The following is a 14,666-nucleotide window of genomic DNA, read 5'->3' on the forward strand; positions in this document are numbered from 1 at the left end:
AAGCATGTTGCTTAATGAAAGAACTAAATCTTACCCATTCATTGCAATTTTAGCATGAGCACATTAGTTCGACAGCTGGCCTGTTTGAAAAAGAATTGTAGAGTATGATCAGAGCTATTCATTAGCAGGAATGTTCCATTGCATACACTGGTGTAATAGAAGTAGCATTTCCTGTCTAGCAATAGACCCAATAGTTCTATCTGTCGACTCTTGATAACCATTAAGGAATGCCCCAATTGGCTTAGTAATTATGTATTGTACATAATAGTCACATTTATACATTCACCCCAGTTTTCTGATTGTGTTCGTTCAGTAAAATATGGACTGTTGAGTTTATGAAGCAATTTAACTGAAACATGTCAAGGATTAGAAATCTGCTGTAAACTAAACTCATGCTGCAAAAGACCTGTGCCAAATTCATCTGTTTGTCAGGTTAGCCTGCCACTCTCCAAATATGTTAGAGGGAATTGGCTTGGGGCTGCCTTTAACACTACACATGAGTTTATGTGCCTTGCATTCTTCCCATTTTTTAATTGTTTGAGCTGCTGTTGAGAAGGCAAGTAAACTTAGGCAGGAGCAAGCTGATGCAATGAACACATTAATCTGCCCACTTAACGGCAGCAATGAATTTAAGGCATCATGTTTATTGAGGTTTTAGCTTGCTGCTATCTATTAATTTCATGCTTTGCCTCATGCCAGAAGAAACACTGGTGTCCTAGAATGCACATTAAAGCTGTGTGGTGCCTTGCCAAATTAGTTCACATCTGTGGATGAAGCTGGTCATAACTATGAAATTTTATGGGATAATTTTCCACCGTATGGATTTGTGCCAGTTGAATTTAGAATGTCTGATTTGAGCCAAATTTGAATACTTAATATTAATTCACATGAACATGAAACTTAACCATATTCTTTCTGCATTTTTCAAATGATCTCTTTTAATTTCAGTTCAATTTGCACATATTTCTTTTAATGCATCTCACGTGAAGTATTTGAGCATGTTTTGGATTCTGAAGCCTCAGAAGCTTACTTGCATTATTTTCTGGATTAGTTTTCTTCCAAGTATTTCTTACTTTTCTTTCATGTTTCTTTATCCACGTGCCAACTAATATTTAGCAGAATGAAATAAATCTGAAAGGACAGTTCTGGCCAGAAAATTCTTTGCTGAGGTTTATGCTCTATGCAAGAAAAAAGCACATGTGGAATTCTGCGATTAGTGGTACACAAGGTTCTTGCAGTCTTATTCAGAAAGCACCTGCATGTTCATTAAAGTATTGTTGTTTAATGAAAGATTTATGAAAATTAATATCAGCCTGTACAGTCAGTAACTCAAAAACATTCAGTGAAAGGTGTTTACAGCATAAGTTGTCTGAAGTGATCTATCCTTTTCACACATTAAGTACGTTGATTGTACTGCTTTCTCTTAATTTTCAGGTGCAAAACTCAACAAATATTGTCCATCCCTCATTATCCCTTTGAAGGGGATGAGCATTTTCCTCAACCACTGCAGACAGTGGACACAAGTTCATAAAGCTTTTGGATAGGGAGGCCCAAGATCTAGATCCAGGAATGGTGATATGTTTCTAAGCCAGGATGGTGTGCAACTTAGAGGGGACCTTGAAGATTGTTTTGTTCCCATAAGCCTGCAGTTCTTGTACCAACTGATCGTGGAGGCTGTCTGTTCAGAAAGTGCTGATATAATAGCTTAGGTAAATATCTACAGTGCATTTTGCAACATCTTGTGCTGGTGGTGATGGGAATGAATGTTTAAGGTTGTGGATGAAGTGCTTTTCAAGCTTTTCCTGGATGGAGTCAAACTTCTTAGGTGCTCTTGAAACTAAACTCATCCAAGCAGGTGGAAGGTTTCCATCATGCTCCTGACTTACGCCTTACAGATGAAGGAAAGATCTTAGAGTGTCAGGAGGTGCGGCAATATCTGGTCTACTCTTCTAACTACAGTATTTTCATGACTGGTCCGATGGACTTTCATATCAATGGTGACCCTCTGGATGTTAATAGTGGGGAATTTGGCACAATGATGCTGTTAACTATCAGAGGTTGGTGTTTAGCTCTCTCTGGAAGGAGATAGTCATTGCCTGGTCTGTTTGTGGTACAGCTGTTGCTTATCACTCAATCCAAGCCTGACTGTGGTGCAGCTCTTGTTGCTGCAGACATGGACCGCCTCACTTGTTGAGACTTCTTTCTTTATATTTGCCGATTGTGGCACTCTGGCACATTTAACTTCTTTCTTAAGTTTATTGTTTTTATTTAATACAGTGCAGAACAGATCCTTCCAGCCCAACAAGCCACACTGCCCAGCAGGCCACCTATTTAATCCTAGCCTGAACACAGGACAACTTACAATGAGCAATTAACCTACTAACTGGTACATCTTTGGACTGCGGGAGGTAACCGGAGCATGAGGAGGAAACCCACGCAGTCACGGGGAGAATGCACAAATTTCTTACAGACAACTTTGGAATTGAACTCTGAATGCTGACACCCAAGCTTTAATAGTGTTGCCATGGTACTGCTATATACCTAACAGTGAAGCCTCCAGATCACCATTGAAGATTTTGCGCTGGTGCAGCCTTAATTCTTTTTGCCTCTTCCTTGCAGTCTTCTTCCATTTTTGCTTCAACTTGGACGCAAAAGCTCTCCTTCTGCAACCATCTTCACTCCCTTATTTCCTTTATCCTTACAATCTATATATTCTTCTGTTCACGTCACAACTGCTGGTCTGTCTCAATACCAAACAAAATGCCCTTTCAGTATCTAGAGCAATTGTCAAGTGTTGAACTCTATCATGCAGAGACACTTTGATTTAAATACATTTGGTGAGCCTTGCACGGAATCCCTGAGGGAAAGCCTTTGAATAATTACATTGGGAAAAACAGTGTATATCAGGAGCTTTGTATTCAACAGGAGACAGAAAAGGCACGTAATAAAGGTAATGCTATGATAGTCATGAAGGATTTCAATATGAAGGTAGATTGGGAAACTCAAGTTGGTGCTGGTTCCCAAGCGAGAGTGTTTGAATGATTACGAGATGGCTTTTTAAAGCAACTTGTGCTTGAGCCTACTGGAGGAGAGGCACTTCTGAATTGGATATTGTGTAATGAACTAGATTGGATTAGGGAGCTTAATCTAAAGGAACTCTTCGGAGGCAGTGATCATAACATGATGGACCTCACTCTGCAGACAGAGAAGGAGACAATAAAGTCAGATGTATCAGTATAACAGTGCAGTAAACGAGAATTACAGAGGCATGAGAGAGGAGATGGCCAAAGTTGATTGCAATGGGATACTAGTAGGGATGACAGTAGAACAGCAATGGCTGGAGTTTCTGGGGGCAATTCAAAAGGCACAGGAGAGATGCATCCCAAAGACAGAGAAGTATTCTAAAGGGAGGGTAAGACAACCGTGGGTAACAAGGGAAGTCAAAGGCAGCATGAAAACAAAAGAGAGGGCAAATAATAAAGCAAAAAATAGCAGAAAGTTAAAAGATACAGAAGCTTTTAAAATTCATCAAAATATAACTAATGAAACCATAAGAACAGAAAAGATGAAATATGAAGGTCAGCTAGCAAAAATATCAAAGCGGTATCAACAGCTTTTTCAGATATATAAAGAGCAAAGGAGAGGCTAGAGTGGACGCTGGATTGCTGGAAGATGATACCTGAGAGATAGTAATGGGGAGTCAAAGAAATGACAGCTGAACTTAACAAGTATTTTACGTCAGTCTTCATTGTGGATGACACTAGCAGTATGCCAGAAATTTGAGAGCATCAGGCAGCAAAAGTGTAGTTGCTTTTACTAAAGAGAAGTTGGTTGGGAAACTGAAAGGTCTGAAGGTAGCTAAATCACCTGGATGAGATAGACTACAACCCAAGGATTTGAAAGAGGTAGCTGAAGAGATTGTGGAGGTATTAGTAATGATCTTTCAAGAATCTCTAGATTCTGGAATGGTTCTGGAAGACTGGAAAATTGAAAATGGCATACCACTCTTTAAAAAGAGAGATAGGCAGAAGAAAGTAAATTATAGGCCAATTAGCTTGATTTCAGTAGTTGGGAAGATGTTAGGGTCCATTATTAACGATGAGGTTTCAAGGTACTTGGAGGCACATGATAAAGTAGGTCAAAATCAGCATGATTGGCAGGAGGCAAAGAGTAGGAATAATGGGAGCCTATTCTGTTGGCTGCCGGTGACTATTGGTGTTCCACAGAGATCGGTATGGGACCACTTCTTTTCACATTAAATGTCAATGATGTGGATGATGGAATTGATGGCTTTGGGGCCAGCTTAGCAGATGATACAAAAATAGATGGAGGAGCAGTTAGTGTTGAGTAAACAGGGGGTCTACAGAAGGACTTGGACAGATTGGGCGAATGGGCAAAGAAGTGGCAGAAGGAATATAGTGTAGGGAAATGTATGGTTATGCAGTTTTATAGAGGAATAAAGGGGCAGAAAATTCAAAAAACGGAGGTACAAAGGGACTTGGGAGCCTTTGCGCCAAATTCCCAAAAGGTTAACTTCCAGGTTGAAATGAATGTTCACATTCATTTCAAAAGGACTAGAATATAAGAACAAGGATGTGATGTTGAGGCTTTATAAGGCATTGGTAAGACTGGAGGAGTATCGTGAACAGTTTTGGACCCTTTATGTGAAAAAAGATCTGCAGTCATTGGAGAGCATCCAGAGGAGGTTCACAAGACTGATTCTGGGAATGACAGGGCTAACTTTTGAGGAGAGTTTGAAAGCTGTAGGCCTGTACTCACTGGAGTTTAGAAGAATGGGGGGTGGAATCTCATTGAAACCTATGGAATGTCGAAAGGCTTAGACTGAATGGATGTGAAGAAGATGTGGCCTATAGTGGGAGAGTCTAGGACCAAAGGACAAAGCCTCAGAATAGAGGACATCCATATAGAACAGAGATGAGAAGGAACTACTTTAGCCAGAGGGTGGTGAATCTGTGGAATTCATTGCCATGGATATCTGTGGAGGCAAAGTCATTCTATTTAAAGCAGAGGTTGGCAGGTTCTTGGTTAGTCAGGGTGTCAAAGAGGAGAGAAGGTAGAAGAATGAGGTTGAGAAGGATAATTACTCAGTCATGATGGAATGGTGGAGCAGACTCGATGGGCCGAGTGGCCTAATTCTGCTCCTATGTTTTTGTATGCTTCAGCTACAGCAGAGAAGGAGAACTGTTGAGTCTGTACCTACTCAGTATTACACCAATCCAGCTAGTCTTCAAAGCCCTACAAATTCTTTACAGGTATTTATTCACCTCTCTTCTGAAAGCTACAGATAATTCTGCCTCCACTATTAATGCTGACTCTACATTCCAAGCCTTTACTTGTTATGTGAAGATGTCTCGTTTCATGTCTTATGTTTTCTTTTGCCATTCACCTTCATTTTTTGATCCTTTGCTCTTGATTCCTCTGCCAATGAAAGCACTCTCACTATCTACACTGTCTATAACTTTCATAGCTTTAAGTACCTCTGTCAGATCCCCTTGTAACCTTCTCTATTCCAACTCCAGTTTCTACAGTCTGCTTGTAAAACTAGAGTCTCTCATTCCTGGAAGCTTTTGGGAAATCTCTTCGGCATTCGTCGCCAAACTATTTTCATTTTTTCTTAAGTGAAGTGCTCAGAGCAACAGACAATGTTCCAGTCACAGCCAAATTTATATTTTATGAAGGCTTATCGTGGTTCTTTTACTCTTGCACTCTATATAAAAATTTTAGTATTCCAAATACTTTCAATCATTTTCTCAATGCACCTCACCGCTTTTGATGAATTTTGCACATATAGCCCTAGATGTCTCTGTTCTTGTGCCCGTTTCAGAACCGAGCTCTCTAAATTATATTGTCCCCTTTCATTCTTAACCATCACTGCATTTTTCAGCATTAAATTATACCTGTCACCTTTCCACCAGCCTTCTTACATCTCCCTATTAACTTCCTTATAGTGCATGCTGACTTCAAGTTCTGTAATTGCCTAAACATTTTGAAATAGTGCCCCGTGCACCCAAGTCAAAGTCATTAATATAGATTACGGAAACAGTGGTCCTGAAGAATTGTGGTCCTGCAAACTTCCCTCCAGTCTGAAAAGCAACTTCTCAAATTACCCTTTGATGTTCCTTAACCAACTTTCTATCCATTCTGTGACAGACTCTTCTGTTCCACCTTCATGACAAGACTGTTATGTAGCACCTTACCCAATGCTTTTTGGAAGTCTATATATTTTACAACAGTCACGTTCCTCATCAAAACAACTCTATCAAGTTAGTTAGACACAATTCCTCTTTGGCAATCAATACTGGCTTTGTCTCATCAATCTATGTTTGTCCAAATGAATCTGAAGAATGTACACTTTTAAGAATGTTGATTAAGCATGGAACATGGTGATCTTGCGGCTTTAGGTTTGAGGTTTCAGCAAAGAGAGGCTTCAGTCAGAGAAAGCAAAGAAAAGAAAAGCTCAAGGTTAAGTTTTTCTTTCTCCTTCCCGTCTTTGTATCTGCTCAGTTAGGACAGTAGAGATGCCAGGCAGGATAGTGGAATGTACCTCTAGTGGGAAGGATAGTAGGAAGAGAGGTAGACTCCAATATCCCTGACAACTACAACTGTGAAAAGTGCTTTCAGCTGCAGCTTCCAACAATCCCCATTAAGGAGTTGAAGCTGGAACTGGATGAATGCTGGATCATTTGGGAGGCAGAAGGGGTGATAGATAGGACATACAGAGAGGAGGTTACACCAAAGGTGCAGGACACAGGAGACTGGATGACAGTCATAAAGGGGAAAGGGGTTAAGAAGCCAGTGCAGAGTACCCCTGTGGCCAGCCTCGTCAAAAACAGGTATATCACTTTGGATACTGTTGGGGTGGTTGACATAACAGAGGAACATCACAGTGGTCAGGTCTCTACCACTAAGTCTAGCTCTGTGACTTGGAAGGGAAGGGTGGAGAAAAGGCATGTTGTAGTGATAGGGAATTCATTAGATAGGGGAACAGACAGGAGGTTCTGTTGGCGAGATGGAGATTCTTGGATGGTATGTTGCCTCCTGGGTGCCAGGGCCTGGGACATCTCAGACTGAGTCCTCAGCATTCTTAAGAGGGACAGTGAACAGCCAGAGGTCGTGGTCCACATAGGTACCAATGACATGGGTAGGATGAGTGACTAGGTAATGCATTGGGAGTTCAGGAACTTAGTTGCTAAGTTAAAGGACATGACCTCCGGGATTGCAATCTCAGGATTGCTACCCATGTCACATGCTAGTGAGGTCAGAACTAGGAAGATTATACTATTTAATATGTGGCTAAGGAGTTGGTGTAGGAGGGAGGGCATAAGATTTTTGGATTACTGGGCTCTCTTCCGGGGAATGTAGGACCTGTGCAGAAGGTACAATTTGCATCTGAACTGGAGGGGGACTAATATTGCAGTAAGAAGGCTTGTTAATGCTGCATGGAGGGGTTTAAACTAGAGTTGCAGGGGGAGGGGAACCAGAGTTCCAGAGCAGTTAGTGGAGAGGTTGTGGAGGCAAATGTTGGTAAGACCTCAGACAAAGTTAGGAACTGAAAGGTTGAGCATGGTCCTGAGCTGCATACAGTTTAATGCAAGAAGTATCGTAGAAAAGGTGAATGATAGTGCTGAAGATGAGACAGCTGGTTTACAAACAGAGGCAATGGGTAGTGAGGAGATGCAGTTGATAGGGCAAATTTGTAGTCAACAGGATAAGTTGCAACATAAAAAGCGAACAAAATCAAAATTGGAGAATACAGGACTGAAGGTGTTCTGTTTGAATGCACGCAGCATATGGAGTAAGGTAGTACAATTACAGATTGGTAGGTATGATGTTGTAGGCATCATGGCAGAAAGAAAATTATAGCTGGGAGATTAATGTCCAAGGATACACATTGTATCGAAAGGGCAGTCAGGAAAGCTGAAGGGTGATGTTGCTCTGTTGGTAAAAAATGAATCCAAATCATTCGACAGAGGTTACAAGGGGTCGGAAGTTGCTGAATCATTGTGGATAGAGATAAGGAACTGCAAGGGTAAAAAGACCTTGATCTTAGTTGTATACAGACCCCAAATGGTAGTAAGGATGTGGTCTACAAATTACAATGGGAGATAGAAAATGCATGCCAAAAGGGTAATGTTACAAGAATCATGGGAGACTTCAGTATGCAGGTAAATCTGGAAAATCAGATTCAGATTCAGATTCAGTTTATTGTCATTTAGAAACCACAAATGCAATGCAGTTAAAAAATGAGACAATGTTCCCCCAGAATAATATCACAAAAGCATATGATAAAACAGACTACACCAGAAAATCACAAAATCACATTGATGCTGGGTTCCAAGAAGGAGAGGTTTCTGGAATGCCCACAGGTTGGCATTTTAGAGCAGCTTATGGTTGAGTCCACTAGGGGAGCAGCCTTTCTAGATCGGGTGATGTGCAATGAACCAGAATTGATTAGGGAACTTAGGTAAAAGGACCTGTCACAGTATGTTGACAGGCAGACTAGGGGGAATGCCATACTAGATCTAGTATTAGTTAATGATCCAGGTCAGGTCACAGATCTCTCAGTGGGTGAACATCTGGGAGACAGTGATCATAGCTCCCTGGAAAAGGATAGAATCAGAGAGGACAGGAAAATTTTTAATTGGGGAAGGGCAAATTATGAGGCTATAAGGCTAGAACTTGTGGGTGTGAATTGCCATGATGTTTTTTGCAGGGAAACATACTATGGACATGTGGTTGATGTTTAAGGATCTCTTGCAGGATGTTAGGGATAAATTCATCCCGGTGAGGAAGATAAAGAATGGTAGGGTGAAAGAACCGTAGGTAATAAGTGAGGTGGAAAATCTAGTCAGGTGGAAGAAGGCAGCATACATGAGGTTGAGGAAGCAAGGATCAGATGGGTCTACTGAGGAATATAGGGTAGCAAGAAAGGAGCTTAAGAAGGGGCTGAGAAGAGCAATAAGGTGGCATGAGAAGGCCTTGGTGAGTAGGGTAAAGGAAAACCCCAAGGCATTCTTCAATTATGTGAAGAACAAAAGGATGACAGGAGTGAAGGTAGGACCGATTAGAGATAAAGGTGGGAAGATGTGCCTGGAGGCTGTGGAAGTGAGCGAGGTCCTCAATGAATACTTCTCTTTGGTATTCACCACTGAGAGGGAACTTGATGACGGTGAGGACAATATGAGTGAGGTTGATGTTCTGGAGCATGTTAATATTAAGGGCGAGGAGGTGTTGGAGTTGTTAAAATACATTAGGACAGATAAGTCCCTGGGGCCTGATGGAATATTCCCCAGGCTGCTCCACGAGGTGAGGGAAGAGATTGCTGAGCCTCTGGCTAGGATCTTTATGTCCTCGTTGTCCACAGGAATGGTACTGGAGGATTGGAGGGAGACAAATGTTGTCCCCTTGTTCAAAAAAGGAAGTAGGGATAGTCCGGGTAATTATAGACCAGTGAGCCTTACGTCTGTGGTGGGAAAGCTGTTGGAAAAGATTCTTAGAGATAGGATCTATGGGCATTTAGAGAATCATGGTCTGATCAGGGACAGTCAGCATGGCTTTGTGAAGGGCAGATCGTGCCTAACAAGCCTAATAGAGTTCTTTGAGGAGGTGACCAGGCATATAGATGAGGGTAGTGCAGTAGATGTGATCTACATGGATTTTAGTAAGGCATTTGACAAGGTTCCACATGGTAGGCTTATTAAGAAAGTCAGAAGGCATAGGATCCAGGGAAGTTTGGCCAGGTGGATTTAGAATTGGCTTGCCTACAGAAGACAAAGGGTCGTGGTGGAGGGAGTACATTCAGATTGAAGGGTTGTGACTAGTGGTGTCCCACAAGGATCTGTTCTGGGACCTCTACTTTTCATGATTTTTATTAACGACCTGGATATGGGGGTAGAAGGGTGGGTTGGCAAGTTTGCAGATGACACAAAGGTTGCTGGTGCTGTAGATAGTGTAGAGGATTGTCAAAGATTGCAGAGAGACATTGATAGGACGCAGAAGTGGACTAAGAAGTGGCAGATGGAGTTCAACCCGGAGAAGTGTGAGGTGGTACACTTTGGAAGGACAAACTCCAAGGCAGAGTACAAAGTAAATGGCAGGATACTTGGAAGTGTGGAGGAGTAGAGGGATCTGGGGGTACATGTCCACATATCCCTGAAAGTTGCCTCAGAGGTAGATAGGGTAGTTAAGAAAGCTTATGGGGTGTTAACTTTCATAAGTCGAGGGATAGGGTTTAAGAGACGTGATGTAATGATTCAGCTCTATAAAACTCTAGTTAGGCCACACTTGGAGTACTGTGTCCAGTTCTGGTCGCCTCCCTATAGGAAGGATGTGGAAGCATTGGAAAGGGTACAGAGGAGATTTACCAGGATGCTGCCTGTTTAGAGAGTATGGATTATGATCAGAGATTAAGGGAGCTAGGGCTTTACTCTTTGGAGAGAAGGAGGATGAGAGGAGACATGATAGAGGTGTATAAGATATTAAGAGGAATAGACAGAGTGGATAGCCAGTGCCTCTTCCCCAGGGCACCACTGCTCAGTGCAAGAGGACATGGCTGTAAGGTAAGGGGAGGGAAGTTCAAAGGGGATATTAGAGGAAGGATTTTCACTCAGAGAGTGGTTGGTGCGTGGAATGCACTGCCTGAGTCAGTGGTGGAGGTAGATACACTAGTGAAGTTTAAGAGACTACTAGACAGGTATATGGAGGAATTTAAGGTGGGGGGTTATATGAGAGGCAGGATTTGAGGGTCAGTACAGCATTGTGGCCCAAAGGTCCTGTAATGCGCTGTACTATTCTATGTTCTATGTTCTATGTTAACTGTTAGGAGTAAGTGATCATAATATGATTAAATTTGCCCTGAAATTTGAGAAGGAGAAGCTAAAGTCAGTTGGATCAGTATTACAATGGAGTAATAGGAATTACAGAGGCATGAGAGAGGAGTTGGCTGGAATTGTTTGGAAATGAACACTGGCGGGATGATGGCAGAGCACTACTGACTGGAATTTCTGGAAGCAAATCAGAAGGCACAGAATATATACGTCCCAAAGACCAAGAAGTAGTCTAAAGGCATGATTGTGCCTAACGAAAGAAGTCAAAAGCCAACATAAAAGCCAAAGAGAAAGTGTATGATAGAGCAAAAATTAGTAGAAGGTTATTTAAAAACCAACAGAAGTCAAATAAAAAAAGTAATAAGAAAGTAACAATGGAATACAAAAGAAAGCTGGCCAATAATATTAAAGAAGATTCTAAAAGTTTCTTCAGATGCATAAAGTGTAAAAGAGCAGCACGAATGGATATTGTACTGCTGGAAAATGATGCTGGAGAGGTAGTATTGGGGTCAATGAAACGGTAGATGAATTGAATAAGTTCTTTGTATCAGTCTTCACTGTAGAAGACACTAGCAGTATGGGGGAAGTTCCAAGTGTCAGCAGCCATGAAGATTGTGAAGTTACCATTATTAGAGAGAGGGTCCTTAAGAATGTGAAAGGTCTGAAAGTAGATCAGCCACCTGGACCAGATGGTATACATCCTGGGTTCTGAAAGAGAAAGGTGAAGGGATTGTGGAGGCATTAGTAATGATCTTTCATGAATCACTCGATTCTGGAAAGGTTCCGGAAGACTGGATCCACTCTTCAAGAAGGGAGAGAGAAAGAAGAAAGGAAACTATAGGCCAATTAGTCTGATCTCAGTGGTTGGGATGATGTTAGAGTTGCTTATTAAAGACTCAGGGTACTTGGAGGCACATGATAAAATAAGCTGTAGCCAGCATGGTTTCCTCAAGGGAAAATCTTGCCTGACAAATCTGTTGCAATTCTTTGAAGAAATAACAAGCAGGATAGACAACGGAGAATTGGTTGATGTTGTGTATTTGAATTTTCAGAAGGCCCTTGACAAGCAACGAGCTCATGGTTTTACAGGAAAGATTCTAGCATGGATAAAGCTGTGGCTGATTGGCAGGAGGCAAAAGGTAACAATAAAAGGAGCCTTTTCTAGTTGACTGCTGGCGACTAGAGGTGTTCCAGTAGGGTTTGTGTCGGGACTGGTTCTTTTTATGTTATATGTCAATGATTTGGATGATGAAATTGATGGTTTTGTTGAAAAGTTTGCAGACAATATTAAGGTAAGTGGGGGGGGGGGTGCAGGTAATTTTGAGGAAGTAGAGATGCTACAGAAAGACTTGGACAGATTAGAAGAATGGGCAAGTAAGTGGTGAATAGAATACAGTTTCAGAAAGTGTATGGTCATGTACTTTGGTAGAAGAAATTAAAGGATTGACTATTTTCTAAATGGAGAGAAAATACAAAAAACTGAGACCGAAATGTTGACCGTTCACACGTTTCCATAGATGCTGCCTGACCTGCTGAGTTCCTCCAGCATCTTGTGCATTTGGCTTTGGATTTCTAGCATCTGCAGTTTTTCTCATGTTTCCAGATTTGTCCAGCCTTCCCTTATAACAGATGCCCTCTAATCCAGGAACCATCCTGCTAAACTGTTTCTGCAGCCTTTCCAAGGCCTTCACAACCTTAATTTTAAAATGCTAATTTAGTGCAGTTTTAGTAATATACAAAAATAGAATTATCACAGCAAAGTGACAGTATTAAGCACTGCTCATCCAGCATTCATGAGGGATATGATTTTAAATTTATGAAAATGACTTTAAAGAACAGTGAATGGATCTATTTGTCAGATATTTTGTGAGCTACAGGCAGTTTCTTATTGAATTAAGGCAACAATCAAACACATTTAAAGTCTGTGTTGTTGTGATTTGGAGATTTAAAAAAAAAGCAATGCTAATTTTATGACCTTTTTAAAAAATAACTGTAAATGGCCAAACTGGATCATAATAATTTGCATTGATTTGATTAATTTGGCCATGGGGTTTAGCCAATGTCTAGCACATCTTTTTTCTTTTCTGGATTAATGCACACAACTGCAGAAAATCCACTGGCACTGAAGGTACTTTATTTTTATAATTGCAGAATCTTTTGAGCTGATTCAGCTGACTTGGAATGAGTTACATTGAAAGAAATAAAAGAACTTAAAGGAAACTGCAATTACAGAAGGCTCCAATAGAGCTGCACCTAAAATATCATGTTGAGTTTTGATCTTTCCATCTCAGAAAGGTCATATTTACCTTGTAGGGAATGAGTGAGAATTCACTAGACTGGTTCCAGGGGTTTGCCATATAGAGTTTTGAAAAATAAGAAGAGTATTAATTGAAACTTATTCAATTCATATTGGTTTTAGCTGGCTTGATTCAGAGAAGATGTTTCCATTGAGCTATGTCTAGAACGTTATGTTACTTCTATTTAAACATTCCGTGGGTTAACAGTAAAGAATCAGATTCTGGAAGAATTAGAGAACTTTTATTTACAGAAATAAGCAAACACATCTTAACCCCGCCACCTATTGAAACATTCTGGCAAATCCCGCACATGCTCAGTGCTCTCCAATCAGGTACTGGCACATCATTGCACGTGATATCACCACATCTTCCCTTCCTTAAAAAGACAAACAATTAACAACGTTAATCAAAACAAATACATAATTCAACAAGTCTCTATCAGTCTCTCTGTGGGTTTACGAATACGAGTAGACCTCCTAAGTGGTACACACAGATCTTGTGTTTCCTTGTTATTATTTACATATTTTGTCTCGTCTGCATCCGTTAACTGAATCTCTGAAGAATCACATCTTTTCCTTAAAAAGATAAACAAATAACAACATTAACCAATAAACAAATCTATATCAGCTAACTGAAACGCTGAAGTTGGCTCTTCGTTATCTGAGTCATGACTTATGCTTCTTCTTTTCTGCTTTAAGCTTTTCTTTATGTATCTCAACTAAACTTTTTGGTGTACTCTCACATCTCCTGGTTAGAATCTGGAATTTCAGGTAAGCAGTTCATGCTATCCTCCTCAGCAATCTGCTTCCTGCTTCTGTTTGGATCTTTCCTAATCCCTTCCACTTCCATTTGTAATGAATACGAATCTTCTTTTCTTCATCTAATTCATTCATTAATGGTGTAATCTCCTTTTTATGCTGAAACTTCATTGTTTTAATAAAACTTCTCAATTCCGTTACTTGAGCTTTCACTTCTTGCTTATGATGTGCCCACTGTGAGTGTTCTTGCTCTAGACGATGATTAGACTGAATCTCATATTCTCTCAGTGTCTCTTTCATTATTGCTTGTCATCTCAGACACTGCAGCAACTGCTTTTACATTCTCCATGTCAGCATTTTCATAAAGCTCATCTATGTAAAGTTCCTCACGGTCATCTTCAATCACTGCATTTACTTGTTTCATTTCATTTTCCTTCTTTCTACTTCTACAACAGCGCAAAAAATGATTAATCTTACCGCAGTTGTAGCAAATTTTTCCATGTGCGAAACACTGATTTGAACAGTGTTCCCATGCACAGCAATCACATGACTTTTTTTGAAATGCCATCTTGCTCTCCGTCAGTTCTGTCAATGTATTATTATATTTCTTGATATATGCACACTTTTTTACAGTGTTTACATTACAGTTTTCAACAAAAATCTCTTCAGCCTGTGTCATTACGGTCCCTGAAGCTTTGCAGAGTGCAAAAGCTTGTAAAAATTTAAATCTTGCTCACGCAAAAGCCTTTCTCTCAGAGCATTAT

The 14,666-nt window shown here is 40.6% G+C and overlaps 1 long non-coding RNA gene across 1 annotated transcript in view; it reads left to right on the forward strand.

Annotated features, from left to right (window-relative positions):
• Positions 1 to 14,666, forward strand: part of LOC132392619 (uncharacterized) — a 71,892-nt gene that overhangs the window by 32,008 nt on the left and 25,218 nt on the right. The gene's annotated exons all lie outside the window — the stretch shown is intronic.

This window comes from Hypanus sabinus, chromosome 4, assembly GCF_030144855.1.
Source record: "Hypanus sabinus isolate sHypSab1 chromosome 4, sHypSab1.hap1, whole genome shotgun sequence".
In the NCBI taxonomy this organism is placed as follows: domain Eukaryota; kingdom Metazoa; phylum Chordata; class Chondrichthyes; order Myliobatiformes; family Dasyatidae; genus Hypanus; species Hypanus sabinus.